Source organism: Hyla sarda, chromosome 8 (genome assembly GCF_029499605.1).
Source record: "Hyla sarda isolate aHylSar1 chromosome 8, aHylSar1.hap1, whole genome shotgun sequence".
NCBI classification, from domain to species: Eukaryota; Metazoa; Chordata; class Amphibia; order Anura; family Hylidae; genus Hyla; species Hyla sarda.
Window position 1 is genome coordinate 104,441,919 of NC_079196.1, and position 12,538 is coordinate 104,454,456.

Here is a 12,538-nt window from a genome sequence, read left to right on the forward strand (position 1 = left end):
ACAGGGTGAGGCAACTCTCAGGAATGCTTTCTCTCAGGTACAAGGCAACAAAGATCCAGCAGGGAAGTGAGGAGGGTGGAGGAATTTATCAAACAGCCCCAGGTGAATTACACTAATGAGCACACTGGACCTTTAAAACTTAAAGCTCCGGCGCGCATGCGCCCTAGGGGACGGGGACACATGCACCGAATAATAGAGTGCACTGTATAGTGTGAGGACATGTAACGTCATATAATGTAAAGCACACTGTCTATTGTGTGGACATGATGCCATACAGTGCTACACACACTATAAATTGGGGGGGCCAATGTGACATTACCAGTGTTTCCCAACCAGGGTGCCTCCAGCTGTTGCAAAACTACAACTCCCAGCATGCTCAGAAAGCCGTTGGCAGAGCACAATGTATATTGTAAGAACAAGTGACGTCTTACAGTGAAAAGCAAACTATATATTGTGAGAACATGATATAGTGCAGAGGACACTGTAAATTGTGAGGACATGTGAGGTAATAGAGTGCAGTGCACACTAGAACAAAATACTGCAAATTCTGCAAAACAAAAGAAACTAGACGGACCCCATTCAAAGTCAATGGGACCTGTTGTTGCCCGTTGTGCAACAAATCATTGTTGTTATCATGTATAAATGTGCCTTAAATGAGGGCGTATTCAAGCCTAAGGTGAGTGCCTAAGGCAACAAGAGCTATAATTACAGGTGAACAGGCCCTTATAAACTACAGACAAGCACTGTTATTACTTTGAATGCCAAGCACGAATAAGCGCTCTGGCTCCGCAATGTTAACCCCTAGAGGACACAGAGCCGACAGGCAGCAGGACGTATATGTACGCCCTGCGTTCCGCCACAGCTATGAAGCGAGTGCAGGAGGAAAAGTTGCTGAGTTGCCCAAAGCAACCAATCAGAGGGCTTCTTTCATTTTTCAGAGGCTTTTTCAAAAATGAAAGAAGCCATCTGATTGGTTGCTATGGGCAACTCAGCAACTTTTCCTCTGGATAGATTTTCATAAATCTCTCCCATAGAGTACACTGTACATTGTGAGGACATGTGAAGTTATAGAGTGCAATGTATATTGTGAGGACATGTGAGGTAAGAGTGCAATGTATATTGTGAGGACATGTGAGGTAATAGAGTGAGGACATGTGAGGTAAGAGTGCAATGTATATTGTGAGGACATGTGAGGTAATAGAGTGAGGACATGTGAGGTAAGAGTACAGTGTATCATGTGAGGACATGTGAGGTAATAGTGTGCACTGTATATTTTGAGGACACGTGAGGTTATAGAGTGCAATGTATATTGTGAGGACGTGAGGTAATAGAGTGCACTGTATAATGGGAGCACATGTGAGGTAATAGAGTGCGGTGTATATTGTGAGGGCACGTGAGGTTATAGAGTGCACTGTATATTGTGAGGACATGTGAGGTAATAGACTGCACTGTATATTGTGCAAACAAGTGATATAATAGAGTGTACTATATCAGGGGCGTAGCTTGAAACTCTCCAGATGTTGCAAAGCTACAACTCCCATCATGTCTAGAGAGCCTCAGGCATTATGAATGTTGCCGTTTTATAACAACTGGAGAGCCACAGATTGGGTCAGACAGAACACACAATGATATCACTGACCTGAGTGACGTCTTCTCTGTTGTCTTTTCTTTTCTTCTCCATCTGGTCCAGACACCAGGACGTCTTCCAGCTCCATCTTCTCTGCAGATTCTGATGCCAGAACATCATTGGTTTCTTAATTTGTCAGCAGATCCTCATCCTCTGTATAAAGACAATAATCATTATAATACTGTACCCCCTGAACATAATACTGCTAACCACTGTCCCCTCTAAATATATTATTGCCACACACCGTACCCCCGAATCAGGGGCGGACACAGACAACAGAGGGCCCCTGTGCAAAGAATGTGCCTGGGCCCCCCCCCCCCCCCAAAAAAAAAAAAGTAATATGCCATAAAATTGCACTGCAACTCACATTAATCTGCATTAGATAGGCAGCAGTTCCCCCACATTAGGTAGCATAGATTCCCCACATTAGGTAGCATAGTTTCCCCACATTATGTAGCATATATTCCCCACATTAGGTAGCATTGCATAGTTTCCCCACATTAGGTAACGTAGCATAATTTCCCCACATTAGGTAGCGCAGCATATATTCCCCACATTAGGTAGCGTAGCATAGATTCCCTACATTAGGTAGCGTAGCCCCACATTAGGTAGCGTAGCATAGCATAGCATATATTCCCCACATTAGGTAGCATGGCATAGATTCCCCACATTAGGTAGCGTAGCACATATTCCCCACATTAGGTAGTGTAGCAAAGATTCCCCACATTAGGTAGCATAGCATATATTCCCCACATTAGGTAGCATAGATTCCCCACATTAGGTAGCATAGCATATATTCCCCACATTAGGTAGAATAGATTCCCCACATTAGGTAGCATAGCATATATTCCCCACATTAGGTAGCATAGATTCCCCACATAAGGTAGCGTAGCTTAACCCCAACAAACAAACACACACACACACACTCTCACTCACACACACACTCTTACCTGGCCTGCACTACTTACATCTGCCCATGGGGACTTCCTGGCAGAGGTGCGCGCTATAAGTGACATCATCGCACGCTCTGCGCTGGACGTCAGCGTCCAGGTGCTTGCGATGACGTCACTCACTGCACGCACCTCAGCCAGGAAGTCCCCATGGGCAGATGTAAGTAGCAGTTTAGTGACTGGGCAAGACTGGTTTCCCTGTCATATGTGCACTGGCAGGGCTGCCATCAGAAATTTCGGGGCCCCTTACACAACTCAAGGCCTGAGACCCCCACCGATCACCTCGGTTGAAGTGGTTCTCCAGCTGTTGGAAAGCTAAAACTCCCATCATGTCTGGAGAGCATCAGGCAATGGGAGTTGTAGTTTTGTAACAGCTGAAGAGACACACACCGTACCCCCGAATCAGGGGCGGACACAGACAACAGAGGGCCCCTGTGCAAAGAATGTGCCTGGGCCCCCCCCCCCCCCCAAAAAAAAAAAGTAATATGCCATAAAATTGCACTGCAACTCACATTAATCTGCATTAGATAGGCAGCAGTTCCCCCACATTAGGTAGCATAGATTCCCCACATTAGGTAGCATAGTTTCCCCACATTATGTAGCATATATTCCCCACATTAGGTAGCATTGCATAGTTTCCCCACATTAGGTAACGTAGCATAATTTCCCCACATTAGGTAGCGTAGCATATATTCCCCACATTAGGTAGCGCAGCATATATTCCCCACATTAGGTAGCGTAGCATAGATTCCCTACATTAGGTAGCGTAGCCCCACATTAGGTAGCGTAGCATAGCATATATTCCCCACATTAGGTAGCATGGCATAGATTCCCCACATTAGGTAGCGTAGCACATATTCCCCACATTAGGTAGTGTAGCAAAGATTCCCCACATTAGGTAGCATAGCATATATTCCCCACATTAGGTAGCATAGATTCCCCACATTAGGTAGCATAGCATATATTCCCCACATTAGGTAGAATAGATTCCCCACATTAGGTAGCATAGCATATATTAGCATAGTTTTGTAACAGCTGAAGAGACACAGATTGGACACAGTTTTACCCATCATCACTGCAGAACTTACAAGTGACTACAGCTCTGATGGGACAGTCATAAGAACACACAATGATGTCAGTGACCTGAGTGACGTCTTCTTTTCTTCTTCATCTCGTCCAGAGACCAGGTCTTCCCCCAGCTCCATCTTCTCTGCAAAGTCTGACATGCAGACATCATTGGCTCCTCACTTTGTCAGCAGATCCTCATCCTCTGCATGAAGACAGTAATCATTATAACCTTGCCAGAAAGTGTAACCTAAATAAAATACTGCCCCACACTGTACCCTGAATATAATACTGCTATACACTGTACCCACTAAATATAATACTGCCACACACTGTACCCTGAATATAATCCTGCCACACACTGTACCCTGAATATAATACTGCCACACACTGTACCATGAATAGCATACTGCCATACACTGTACCCACTAAATATAATACTGCTATTCACTGTACCCACTAAATATAATACTGTCCCACACAGTACCTTAAATAAAATACTGTCACACACTATACCCTAAATAAAATACTGCCCCACACTGTACCCTAAATATAATATTGCCAGACACTGTAACCTGAATACAATACTGCTGTACACTGTACCCACTAAATATAATACTGCTATACACTGTATCCACTAAATATAATCCTGCTACACACTGTAACCTGAATATAATACTGCCACACACTGTACTCCGAATATAATACTGCCACACATTGTACCCACTAAATATAATACTGCCACAAACTGTACCCTGAATATAATACTGCTATACACTGTACACTGAATATAATAATACTATACACTGTACCCTGAATGTAATACTGCTACACACTGTGCCCACTAAATATAATCCTGCCACACACCGTACCCTGAATATAATAATGCTATACACTGTAACCTGAGTATAATACTGCTATACACTGTACCCACTAAATATAATCCTGCCACACACTGTACCCTGAATATAATACTGCTATACACTGTACCCACTAAATATAATCCTGCCACACACTATACCCACTAAATATAATACCTCTTATCCTCTGTGTCCTCATCATTCCTCATCACCCCCATAACCCCTGCCAAACCTCTCCTCAACACTACTATAACCACCCCCGCACCTCTCCTCATCACTACTATAACCCCCCCACACCTCTCCTCATCACTACTATAACCCCTGCACCTCTCCTCATCACTGCTATAACCCCCCATGCACCTCTCCTCATCACTACTATAAACCCCCGCACCTCTCCTCATCACTACTATAACCCCCCACACCTCTCCTCATCACTACTATAACCCCCCCGCACCTCTCCTCATCACTACTATAACCCCTGCACCTCTCCTCATCACTACTATAACCCCCCGCACCTCTCCTCATCACTACTATAACTCCCCACACCTCTCCTCATCACTACTATAACCCCCCGCACCTCTCCTCATCACTACTATAACCCACCCGCACCTCTCCTCATCACTACTATAACCCCTGCACCTCTCCTCATCACTACTATAACCCCCCCGCACCTCTCCTCATCACTACTATAACCCCTGCACCTCTCCTCATCACTACTATAACCCCCCCGCACCTCTCCTCATCACTACTATAACCCCCCCGCACCTCTCCTCATCACTACTATAACCCCCCCCCCCCCCCCGCACCTCTCCTCATCACTACTATAACCCCCCCACATACCTCTCCTCATCACTACTATAACCCCCCCCACACACCTCTCCTCATCACTACTATAACCCCCGCACCTCTCCTCATCACTACTATAACCCCCCCACACACCTCTCCTCATCACTACTATAACCCCCGCACCTCTCCTCATCACTATTATAATGCCCCCTGCATCTCTCACCACCCCCATAACACCCCCCTGCACCTCTCTTCACCCCCATAACACCCTCCTGCACCTCTTATCACCCCCATAACCCCCCTGCACCTCTCATCACCCCATAACACCCCCCCCCTCTCATCACCCCCATAACACCCCCTGCATCTCTCATCACTCCCATAACACCCCCTGCATCTCTCATCACCCCCATAACCCCCCCTGCATCTCTCATCACCCCCATAACCCCCCTGCACCTCTCATCACCCCCATAACCTCCCCATGCACCTTTCATCCCCCCATAACACCCCCTGCACCTCTCACCCCCCCCATAACACCCCCCTGCACCTCTCATTACCCCCATAACACCCCCCTGCACCTCTCATTACCCCCATAACCCCCTGCACCTCTCATTACCCCCATAACCCCCTGCACCTCTCATCACCCCCATAACCTCCCCATGCACCTTTCATCCCCCCATAACACCCCCCTGCACCTCTCATCCCCCCATAACACCCCCTGCACCTCTCATTACCCCCATAACCCCCCCTCTCATCACCCCTATAACACCCCAAGCACCAGTTCCCCTGCACCTCTCATCACCATTGTAGTCTGCAAACAACATAGCCCCCATCCAACCCCCCCCCCCCCCCCACACACACACCCCGTTCACTCACCCTGCCGGGGTTCGGTGCAGCTGCTGCTCCTGTCAGAGTGTCACTGCATGGGGAGGATCCGTCGGGAGGCTGCTGGACTGGAGATCGCGCCGGGACAGGTCAGGTGACTGGAGTAGACGTGCGTGCCTGCGCGGGGCACGTCGACTCCCATCAGCCCCTGGCCTGTCCGGCCCTGCCGTACTTCTTAAGGGGCCTGCGCCCTAGAAAGAGCGGGCCTCATAGTCCTGCGGGCCCCCCAGACTATGAGGCCCGGTCATAGTTCTGACGGGTACCCAGCCAGGAGTCAGTGAGTGACAGTCGCAGTCACTCACTGACTAGCCGGAAAAAAAAAAGTACAGGGACGTCCGGGCTTCCCTGAAGCTCCGGGCCCCATACAAGTGTATGGGTTTACCCCCTGATGGCGGCCCTGTGCACTGGGTCCGATGGTAGGACCGGCCCAGCGTGTGAGGGCGGGCCCCCCTCCCATGCTGGGCCCCTGTGCAGCTGAACCGGCTGCACAAGCGATATGTCCGCCCCTGCCCCGAATATACGGTAATACTGCCACACACAGTACCCCCTGAATATAATACTGCCACACACTGTTCCCCCTGGATATAATACTGGCAACTACTGTACCCTGAATATAATACTGCCACACACTTTACCCCCTGGATATAATACTGGCAACAACTGTACCCCTGAATATAATACTGCCACACACAGTACTCCCTGAGTATAATACTGCCACACACTGTTTCCCCTGGATATAATACTGGCAACAACTGTACCCTGAATATAATACTGCCACCCACTGTATCCCCTGAATATAATACTGTCACACACTGTACTCCCTGAATACGATACTGCCAACCACCGTGCCCCTGAATATAATACTGCCACACACTGTACTCCCTGAATATAATACTGCCAACCACTGTGCCCCTGAATATAATACTGCCACACACTGTACCCTCTGAATGTAATACTGCCATACCCTCACCCCACCCATCCTTGGCCTCCTCACCCCTGCACTCCATATCCTCATCCCACCCTCAGTCTCCTCATTATCCTGTTATTCCCCCCCCCCCGGGGACTCCATCCTTAGTCTCCACATCACTCCATCCTTCCCCCCCGCACCCCATCCTCAGTCTCCTCATCATTACACGCACTCTGCCCCCCCCCCCATTCCAATCCTCGTTCTGCTCATCATTGCAATTCTTCTCCCCGGACCCCGTTCCTCATTATTGCAATTAACCTCCCCCCCCCCCCCCCGGACCCCATGCTCATAATTGCAATCCCCCCCTCCCCCCGGACCCTGTGCTCATTATTGGAATCACCCCCCTCCCCCCGGACCCAATGCTCGTTATTGGAATCACACCCCCCCCCCCGGACCCCATGCTCATTATTGGAATCCCCCCCCGGACCCCATGCTCATTATTGGAATCACCCCCCTCCCCCCATGCTCATTATATGAATTCCCCCCCCCCCCATGCTCATTATTGGAATCACCCCCCCCCCCGGACCCCATGCTCATTATTGGAATCCCCCCCTTCCCCCCGGACCCCATGCTCATTATATGAATCACCCCCCTCCCCTCCCTGGACCCCATGCTTATTATATGAATCACCCCCCCTCCCCGGACCCCATGCTCATTATATGAATCACCCCCCTCTCCCCGGACCCCATGCTCATTATATGAATCTCCCCCCCTCAATATAATACTGCCACACACAGTACTCCCTGAATATAATACTGTCACATACTGTTTCCCCTGGATATAATACTGGCAACAACTGTACCCTGAATATAATACTGCCACCCACTGTACCCCTTGAATATAATACTGCCACACACTGTACTCCCTGAATATAATACTGCCACACACTGTACTCCCTGAATACAATACTGCCAACCAATGTGCCCCTGAATATAATACTGCCACACACTGTACTCCCTGAATATAATACTGCCAACCACTGTGCCCCTGAATATAATACTGCCACACACTGTACCCTCTGAATATAATACTGCCACACACTGTACCCTCTGAATATAATACTGCCACACACTGTACCCCTTGAATGTAATACTGCCATACCCTCATAATTGCAATCACCCCCCTCCTCCCGGACGCTGTGCTCATTATTGGAATCACCCCCCTCCCCCCATGCTTATTATTGAAATCACCCCCCTCCCCCCGGACCCCATGCTCATTATATGAATCCCCCCCCCCCCCAGACCCCATGCTCATTATTGGAATCACCCCCCCCAGATCCCATGCTCATTATTGGAATCCCCCCGGACCCCCCATGCTCATTATATGAATCACCCCCAATCTCCTCCCCATGCTCATTATATGAATCACCCCTCTCTCCCAAGACCCCATGCTCATTATATGAATCACCCCACCTCCCCTCCCCGGACCCCATGCTCATTATATGAATCACCCCCCTCTCCCCGGACCCCATGGTCATTATATGAATCACCCCCCCGGACCCCATGCTCATTATATGAATCACCGCCCCCGGACCCCATGCTCATTATATGAATCACCGCCCCCGGACCCCATGCTCATTATATGAATCACCCCCCTCCCCCGAACCCCATGCTAATTATTGGAATCACCCCCCGGACCGCATGCTCATTATTGGAATCACCCCCCTCCCCCCATCCTCATTATTGGAATCAACCCCCTCCCCCCGGACCCCATTGCTTGCCGTTTTAGGGGCAATAAAAAAAAATGCTGGCAATGGCGGACCCAGCCGGCGGGCTGCGCCCAGGGCCCGACCGCTGCGAAATATAAGTACTGTATAGTGCAATGACATGTTGGGCTGCGCCCAGGGCCCTACCGCTGCAGCATATTCGCATAGTATAGGGGCAGTGGCCCCCCAGGCGTTTGGGCCGGTCGCGTTTGCGACCTTTGCGACCTATATAGCTACGCCACTGTACTATAAATTCATAGTGAGGACATGTGAGGTAATAGAATGCACTGTATATTGTGAGGACATGTGAGGTAATAGAGTGCAATGTATATTAGGGTGTTTCATTTTTCCAAAGATGTGATTTTCATATGACTTTGCTTACGCCCCAAGTCTCTGTGATGTAAAAGATATATATTCCAAATTTCAAGAAGATTGGATAGTATTTAGGGGTTGCACACATTGATCACTTTTATCTCAAACTAGTGAGATAATATTGAAGTGCTTTGTACTAATGGGCTTCTCATATATTTCTTTCAACCAAACCAATGGCAACCAAAAGACGAATTTGGCTGCTAGAAAAAGTGTCTAGAGGTGAGTTTTACTTTTAGTTTTTATTTACCAGCACAAGGAAAAGAAACACTTTTCAATGCTGCTAAATCTACCAGTACTAAACGACAGGAAGTGTGGAGGAAGCAAATATCCCTGTTTAAACGGAGAAGAATATCCATGCTGGTATACAGAAGCTGTACAAAGAATACCAAAATCTGGGTAAAGAGAAATCAAGAAACACGGATAAAGTAAAATGTGAAACGGCAGATTTGGAAAGGTGATCTCGTCGAATTATTTGACATTTTTTGGCAAAATGTGATGGACATGATTAGCGTATCACAAGAAGATAAAAAATGTCTTAGGTCACAAAGAGAAGATCGTATGAGTTTGCCAATGAGTGGAGTAGACAAGGTTTTCACCTCGAAAATAAGAACTAAGGGGGAGATTTATCAAAACCTGTGTAGCGAAAGAGTGGTGCAGTTGCCCATAGCAACCAGATTGCTTTTTTAATTATTCATTGGTTACTATGGGCAACTTCACCACTCTTGCTCTACACAGGTTTTGATAAATCCCACCCTAAGTGTAAAAAAGAAGACAAAAATGATTCATATAAGAATAAACATTAAAAACCTATCACTGAAATCAATAAGACAGTTATACTGGAAGACTCATCTCCATCATCATCAGCACCTAGTGACGAAGAGGCCGAGTTTTCGCCTCAAGCAACGAAAAAATTACCTTCAAATCCTAGATGAAAACCTCTAGACACCCATGTCTACTTGGCATGGTGAACAACCATGTGGACGCTCTTAAGGTGGTCAATGATACAGCAGAAAGAGCAATTGCTCTGATAAAAAGTTTAACAAATCGGTCAGGGACAAACAACAAAAACCATTCTTGTTGAGGGTAGTCGAGCATCAAAGAAAAGTCGTCACCAAGTGAACAAAAGAAGGGATTGCATCGTTCAAAGTTGATTACTATAACACGTGTTGCCTATCATACTACCTATTGAGCTTAGTGTCTAGTTTTAATATTATTTTAAGGGGGTACTTTCTGGTGCCAGAAAGTTAAACAGATTTGTAAATTACTTCTATTAAAGAATCTTAATCTTTCCAGTACTTGGCTGTTGAATACTACAGAGGAAATTATTTTCTTTTTGCAACACAGTGCTCTCTGCTGGATCACAATCACAGTGTTCTCTGCTGACATCTCTGTCCATTTTAGGAACTGACCAGAGCACCATATGTTTGCTATGGGGATTTTCTCCTACTCTGGACAGTTCTTAAAATGGACAGAGATGTCAGCAGAGAGCACTGTGCTCATGATGTCAGCAGAAAGCTCTGTGTTCCAAAAAGAAAATAATTTCCTCTGTAGTATTCAGCAGCCAAGTACTGGAAGGATTAAGAATTTTTAATAGAAGTAATTTACAAATCTGTTTTAACTTTCTGGTACCAGTTGTGCCTGAGGAAGTGCCTTTTGCGGGCAAGAAATGCTTTACTGTTGTGCCTTTAAATAAACCTTATGAAGTAAATCAACGGATATCATCATCTGTCTTCCACTGTAGCTGCGCCTGAATAAGATCCATTTTTTCTGAGACGTTTTCCTGTCAATAAAATAAATCAACATTTAAAAATCGTATTTGTTGCCTACTTTTACAAAACCGTAATAGGTAATAGAGTGCACTGTATATTAGGGTGTTTCATTTATCCGAAGATGTGATTGTCATATGATTTTGCTTACGCCCCTTCTCTTTGCCTTCTTTTTCAAATACAATAGCGTGGCGACAGATATCAGCAAAGCGATTTTTCGCCATTGGTATTTTATTGAAGATGACCCCGTTCTCAATATGATCGCCATGAACAAACCTCTGATTTCATATAGGCACAGCTAAACCATTAAAAATACATTGGTCAACAGCAAATTTAAAATACCCTTAGATGCAAGAAAAGTTACCTGACGAAATAAAAGGTGTCCCAGAGGGAAATGCCGAAGATGTAACTATTGTAAATACATGAGCGTTGGAAAAAACTACCACATCGGGAGCGAGGACATCTTCCAACGGAGGTCCTCCGTTGCTTTGGGATCGAAGCCATCATAAAACCTCCAGCAGGAATTGACTCGCATACATATCTTTTGAGACGAGAGGCACAGTGGATCTCCAAGATGCAAGCTACAGGACCGATCAGCTTAAATGAAAGGAATGAACTGAACGTCTTTGTGTAAATTCATTCTGTAGCCTTTTCTGCTGTTTTTTTTTTGCTTTTGTCTTACTCTGTTTTTTTTCCCCTCTTTTTTCCACAGGTATTGTCACTTCTACGGAAATGTGCAACACAAAAAGAAAAACACAGCAGCACATCCACCATTTATAATTTGATCTACTTGCTTCTCAGCATAATTTCAAAAATTAACAGGTTGTTAGTATACATTTATGCTAAGAAGCAAGTAGATCACATTACAAATGGTGGATGTGCGGCTGTGTTTTTCTTTTTGTATTGCACATTTGTAGTCTCTCCCTCCTTCCATGGCCAGCACTCCGCTCCACCAATTTGGCCCAGACGTTTTTATTTAGCAGGAAACTGAATAAGGGTTTCCTCCTACCATTCTCCCAGCCCTCTAGAGCACATGGTAGGTTTCATACTGGTGTGGTTCTTTGTGGTGGCCATTGTTTCTGTGATGCTTTGTCTGTGGGGTGGAGTGGCCCAGAGCCAGGGGCTTGGTCGAGCAGTAGTGGGGCTGCCTGGCCACTGGATTGCTCCCCCCGTTGGGCATGGGGTCTCGGACGCAGTAGTCGCCGCCGGGCACTACGCCAGTGTCAGGTTAGGGACCCACTCTAATGAGGTGGCCTTGACGTGGCGAGTGGGCTTGTACTTTTTGATCAAAATGTATACTAACAACATGTTAGTTTTGAAATTAAGCAAGTAGATCAAATTACAAATGGTGGCTGTGCGGCTGTAGTTCTCTTTTTGTATTGCACACTTCTACTTCTACTACTTTTTGTCTATTTACTTACTTGTGCATTGGTGCTCACGGCCACCCCACCCTTGCTATTCCTCCTTGACTGTAGGCTATTCAGCCCGACTTTAAACAGAAAAACAAAACAACGTAGTCTCAAGGTGATAACAGGTGCTCAACCCCAAGTGCAATTGT